Source organism: Chenopodium album, chromosome 14 (assembly GCF_948465745.1).
Source record: "Chenopodium album chromosome 14, dcCheAlbu1.1, whole genome shotgun sequence".
Lineage (NCBI taxonomy): Eukaryota > Viridiplantae > Streptophyta > Magnoliopsida > Caryophyllales > Amaranthaceae > Chenopodium > Chenopodium album.
Genome location: NC_137847.1, coordinates 28,728,075 through 28,734,193, shown reverse-complemented (window position 1 = coordinate 28,734,193; position 6,119 = coordinate 28,728,075). Strand labels below are relative to the sequence as shown.

Below are 6,119 nucleotides of genomic sequence, written 5' to 3'. Positions count from 1 at the left end.
AAAAAGGAATCGAGCGAAGCCGGAAAACAAAGAGGAGCGCCTGCGCACGAGCCATGCGCGCTCGCGCATAGGGGGGTGTGCCTGCGCTGCTGTGCAACGCACCCGCGCAAGAGGGTTGCGCACCCGCTCTTTTCTGGGTTTCTTCCGTCTTTCTCGCCGTTTCGTGAATTCGCAAGTGGGACTCGTGAGCTCCATTTGATACTTGTTGATATGGCAGTTTTTAGGAGCCATTACGGTGGGTTCAACACCACTTCTTCATGGGAGCACCTTCCAACTTAGAAACCACCAACATCAATTCCCGAACCTCATTCAATACCTACAACCATGAAAAGAGAAGAAATAAAGGAGAAAACACAAGAAAAACCATAAAAACACAAAACAAGAAAGAAAACGGAAATAAAGAGAAAATGCATAAAACTAAGCATTTATTAAGAAGGAAAGCTATGAGAAGACGGTAAAAACAAGTTAAATACTCATCAAATGATTTCCATAAATGGCACTAATCAAATGCCCCCAAGCTTAACTTTTGCTCGTCCTCTAGCAAAACCCAGACAAGTAAGGGAAAAATGATTAGCTTATTCATACAAACAAAATAAGAAAATAAGAGACAAGAATATACACTAACTCACTTTCGAAGGAATCACGGTCAATTTTATCAACTAAAGACAAGCCATTTAAACCCCTAGATCGCCCTAGAGGACGAGTGATGCTCACGTAAGGGTTTCCTATGAGACTAACCCATAACTCTCACAAACCAAACAATCAAGGCAGAGCATGAAAAAGAAGCAAAAAGAAAAGAAAAGAAAAAAAATGTTCATGAGTGGACTTTTGCAAATGAACAAGCACAAATTGACGCAATTCTTTCTAAACAAGTAAGGGAGTGCACGTTTCAAGATATCAAAGGTTTATTGAAACATAGGATATGTTAAGCATAGAGAACTGATGAAACACAATTCACTTTCATCTCAATACATTTTTAACACATTCTCCCAATTAGCTTCAAATCCACCTTTAGCAAGCATCTCAATGATTCCTCGAAGGAACCGGAAAAAGAAAGATCGAGATATAAGGCTACTCGACATCTTGACAAAGGCACACCGCTCTATAGGCTTGACTCACATCTCCTTCCACTGACTTGTGACTCAACCACAAAGGTCAAAAGGTCTTGAGAAGGGTTGTAATGTAAGGGCGAAAAGGGTGAAGGTAGGCTAAAATTTGAAATTTGGTGGTATACCTAAATTATGAAGCAAAGATTGGCCAAATCTTAACACCAAAACCATGTAATCACTAAACAAAAACACCAACACCCCCAAGCTTATTCAAATCCAAAATGACAAACATATATACAAAAAGCGTACGAACGCTTTCCCCCAAGCTTGAACAAAGCATTGTCCTCAATACTTAAAATAGGGAGAAAGACACTTACATCAAAATATTTTTGAATTTTTTTATTTTTCACATTTTTATCACTTTTGCCAAAGCATTTTGAATTTGCTTTGCTTTTTCTCATTTTTTCATTTTTTTTCCACTTCATTGTCCTCGCCTTTTTTAACTATGGACGGCTTTTTCAACTTGGCATTTTCCTTTTATTCACAAGATATATACAACACAAACTTGCTTACATTAAAAGAACCAAACAATCGTTCTCAGCCACCAAAACTCTAACAATAATGACCAAATGCTTCACAAGAACCAATAATGGAAACAAGAATGAAACAAAAGGCTCAAAAGCTAAGTTTGTGGCTTGAAAAGAAGGGTATAAGGCTCAAATGTTAGCAAGTAGGCAAATGAAAACCCAAAATAAATAAATAGAAAATTATCCTAGATAAAGAAAATCACCACCCCGAAAAGATGGCTTTATCCTTCCTAAATGGCTCGGTCGCGGTCTCGGGAGAAAAGAGTCACATTCTAGATAAATCATACAATAGTAAGTGATCCATGTGCCGCTCATGTAAAATATGTAGAAGGCTTGAAAAGAATGAAACCTCACATGGTTGTAGCAATAACTCACTATTAGTTTCAAATTCACCAAAAGGGAGCAATTTTAAAAATTTTTAAAAAAATTAGAATCCGACTTCAAGGTCCCAAAAGTTATAAAGACACTACCTTAGCACACTCTATCCTAGAATCAACCAAAGATACTCTCAAACCGTGCACACCGTTACCATTTAAGAGAGAAGCATTCAACTATACAAGTCCAAAAGTATTATGTCCAAAGCAAGAATAAAACAAAGACATATTGCAAATTTGCCTTGATTGAAACAAAAATCTTTTTGGAGTTTTTCAAAATAAAGAACATGGAAATTCATATACAATTGTGCATGGCATATATGAATAAAAATCCCACCAAAATGATGAGCGTCGTTTATGGCGCTCAAAAGAATAAAATTTAGGTTCATTTTCTTTATTTTCTTTCATCATTTTCATATAATTCTTTTAGTTTTATTTGATTTTCCATTTTTTATAATTTACTTTAGTTCTCGATTGGTGTTTACGAGTTTTTCATATTTTTAGTTGATAATTCATAATTTTAGTGTTTGTTTTACCTTGCTACGCTTCCTCTCTTTGTTTTAATTGTGTTTTGTAGGTGAATAATCAAGTCAATTTGCTCATTTTGGGACTGTCATGTTCGCGGGCATCATCTCGAGTGCACTGATGATGGGGATGCTCGGGAGCGCGGAGTTTGATCAAGCAAGCAAAGGAGCCAAAGCCTATGCATCGCACAGGGGTGCTCGCGCGCGGCACAGGGGTGCGTGCGCGCAGACCCAGCTGTGCGCGCGCACGGCTGGGCTGTGCGTGCGCACGGCCTGTGTGGTCCTCTTCGCTCGATTTTTCTTATTTATAGATTTTGACTTTCTTTTTGGAGGACGACTTAACTTTGTACTAGAGAGAGAATTTTTCCAGAAATAGTAGAGAGAGAAAGTAGAGAGAGAAGGTTAAGATTTACTTGTTTGTACTTGAATTTGATCTTAGATTTCAATTTAATTTTGAAATTCCTTCTTCAATTCAATGAATATTTGTAAGATTTCTTTCCCTTGATTTACTTTTAATGCAAGTCCTTCTAGTTTCTTGGATTTTGATTGAGATTACATTCCTTGTTTTAGAAATTGTTGATTGATTGATTTTCTTTTGATTTAGCTTTAAATGAATATGAATTTGATTGAATTTGTTTTGTTTCTTAATTCCACCATGTTTAGTGAGTAGATTAGTTGCTAGGGAGAAGAGGAAGCATGCTTGATTGATGATTTTTGCTAGTTGATGATGCTAAATTGATTTGAATGGTGCAATTAAATTGGTTGACATAGTTGTGCATGTGATTAATTAGATTAGGAGTGATCAACCTATAAGATTAATCTAGATTGCATTGCAAATTTCAATGACATGAACCCTTGATTTGAGAATTGCTTTAATTGATTGAATTTGATTGTGATTTTCCTAGCTAGCCATTCATAGTGATCCCTAGCTTGGCTTATAGGAGATATCCCTTGAATTCCTTTGATTGCAACTATTGTTTGTCCTTTGCAATGTTTGAATTGATTGAGTGATCTTTCAATTAGCATAATCATTGAGCTTGCATGTGGAACCCATATCCCTAGTGTTTAGTATATTGAATTTCTCGATTCATCTAGATTTCTTGATACCTTAGTTACCAACCGCATCTTCCCACAAACTTCAAAGTAGCTTGACCTAGGCTATAGCTTACACCTATTCATTCCCTTGGGTTTGACCCTTGACTTACCATATACTCGTATTAGGTTGGTCGAGTGTTTATAAATTTTCTTTGGCTCTAGGAAAGGGTAGAGGACGACCTACATTTTCCTCGTGTCAAAAATGGCGCCGTTGCCAGGGAGTGATATTGGTGCTTTGTTATAGTTGTTGAGTCTATTTCACCATTAATTGAAAATACAAAAAGATTTTCTTTAAGGCTACATTTGTAGCTGTGCTACTAACCATTTCTTTGGAGATTTTATGCATAGAGCACGTGCTCATTCACATTTCCAACGTGATTATTCACTAGTGGCATTTGATCCGAAAATTGAGAGAACTACTGCAAGGTTGAGGAGTGCCAGACGATCTTTGAGGCCTAGCATTTCAAGTGAAGAAGAGCCACAACAAGAAGAACAAGCAAGAATGGGAGTAAATCCGAGAGTGGCATTGAAAGAATTGGGGATTCCCGGTGCATATAGATTTGAGAGTGGGATTTCTCCACCTACAACACCGGCAAATGATTTTGAAATAAGACCGGCAATGATCACTTTGATAGAGAGGCGACAATTTAGTGGGGCCAAGCATGAAAGCCCTATAAACCATCTCAAGGAGTTCGAGAAGTATTGCAATACTATCAAGGTGAACGGAATTTCCCAAGAATTCATCCGCCTTAAGCTCTTTCCCTTTTCTCTCATAGGTCAAGCTTTGGAATGGGTAGACAAGGAAGTAAAGCCGAATTCTTTAAGGACATGGGACGAGGTCACCAAGGAATTTCTATCCAGTTTCTATCCTGCAAAGAAAACGGCGGAAGCTAGAGCTTTGATTCAAGGTTTCAAGCAAAAGCCAAATGAGAGCCTCTATGAAGCATGGGAGAGATACAAGGAGTATCAAAGAGAATGTCCTCATCACGGAATTCCAACCTATCAAATCATTCAAATTTTCTATGGAGGTCTTAGCCTTCAAGGAAAATCATGTTTAGATGGAGGAGCTGGAGGTCCTATCATGAACAAAACGGAAGAGGAAGTGGTGGACATAATTGAGGACGTAATGAGGTATTATAGAGATTGGCAAGATGTAGAAAGAGAGTCAACTAGCAAGAGTAGCTCTTCGGTGTACTCGGTTGATCATCTAAATGCAATCAACAATCTATCCACTCAAATGACAAACTTGGGGAAGGAGATGTCCGCTATCAAGGCAAAGTTGGAAAGTGCTACCTATCAAGTTTCAAGTCTTCCCTCCTAAACTAAGGGGAGAGGTACGTCTTCTAATTCTCAACCCCTTCCTTCTTCTAGTAACATGCCTAGTGGATGCTTGTTTTGTGATGATTGTGGGTTGTATGAGCATGATGTTTCTATTTGCCCTCATGCATGTATGGATGTTTGTGATGATCAAGATGGAAATGTGAATGAGCATGTGAACTATGTGTCAAATAAACATGATTCTAGATTTGATAATCAAAGAGGTCAATGGAATAGGAATTACAACAATCATGGCAATTTTGACAACTATAACCAAGGTAGTGGTTATAGGAACCAAGGGAACCAAGGTTCTCGAGGTAACTATAACAATCAAGGTTATAGTAGCCAAAATCAAAACCAAAATTATGGTAATCCAAACCAAGGTTATGGGAATCATAATCAAGGAAGTGGTAACCATAATCAAGGTTATGGTCAAAATCAAAGTAGGGGTAATTGGAACAATCAAGGTAGAGGAAATTTTCAAAACAATTCTCAAAGAGGCCCTCCACCCGGATTTGCTCCAAAGGCCCAAAATGATAATTCCTATGTTCAATCCTCTTCTTCTTCACATAGAAAAAATTTGGAAGAAATCATTGAAAATCAAACAAAGTTGTTGAACACTTACATGACCGTAAGTGATAAGAAATTTAATGAAATGATGACTCATAATAAGATGCTTGAAAATCAGATTTCTCAACTTGCTAATGCTTTGAAAGACCATGCTAGTCCTTCTTCTTTACCTTCCCAAGGCCTAGATCCTAAGAGACCGATTAATGCTATTGTCACAAGGAGTGGTAAGATCCTTGAGGAGAGTTTGCCTAGGATGAGTGAGACTAAAGAGGGCACAAAAGGGGCTTTGGTTGAAGATGAGAGAAGTGGTGCATCTTTGAGTGAGGTTGAGATCGAGAAGCCTAGTGAGGTGAGAGTGGAGAAAGAGATTGTGAAACCTAAGCTTCCTTATCCACAAAAATTCATGAGACACAAGTTAGATGAACAATTTGGAAGATTCATAGACATGCTTAAGCAAATTCACCTCTCTTTACCATTTACCGAAGTTGTCACCCAAATGCCCAACTACGCAAAATTCCTCAAAGACATTTTGAGTGGTAGGAGGAAATGTGATGGTGTAGAGACGGTGAACTTGACCGACAATTGTAGTGCTATCATAATGAA

The 6,119-nt window shown here is 37.9% G+C and overlaps 1 non-coding gene across 1 annotated transcript; it reads right to left on the bottom strand.

Moving 5' to 3' along the window:
• Positions 1–4,516: 4,516 nt before the first annotated feature.
• Positions 4,517–4,622, bottom strand: LOC145580316 (small nucleolar RNA R71). The gene has a single exon (XR_014099382.1). It is a non-coding gene; the product is annotated as a small nucleolar RNA R71 (small nucleolar RNA).
• Positions 4,623–6,119: the final 1,497 nt, after the last annotated feature.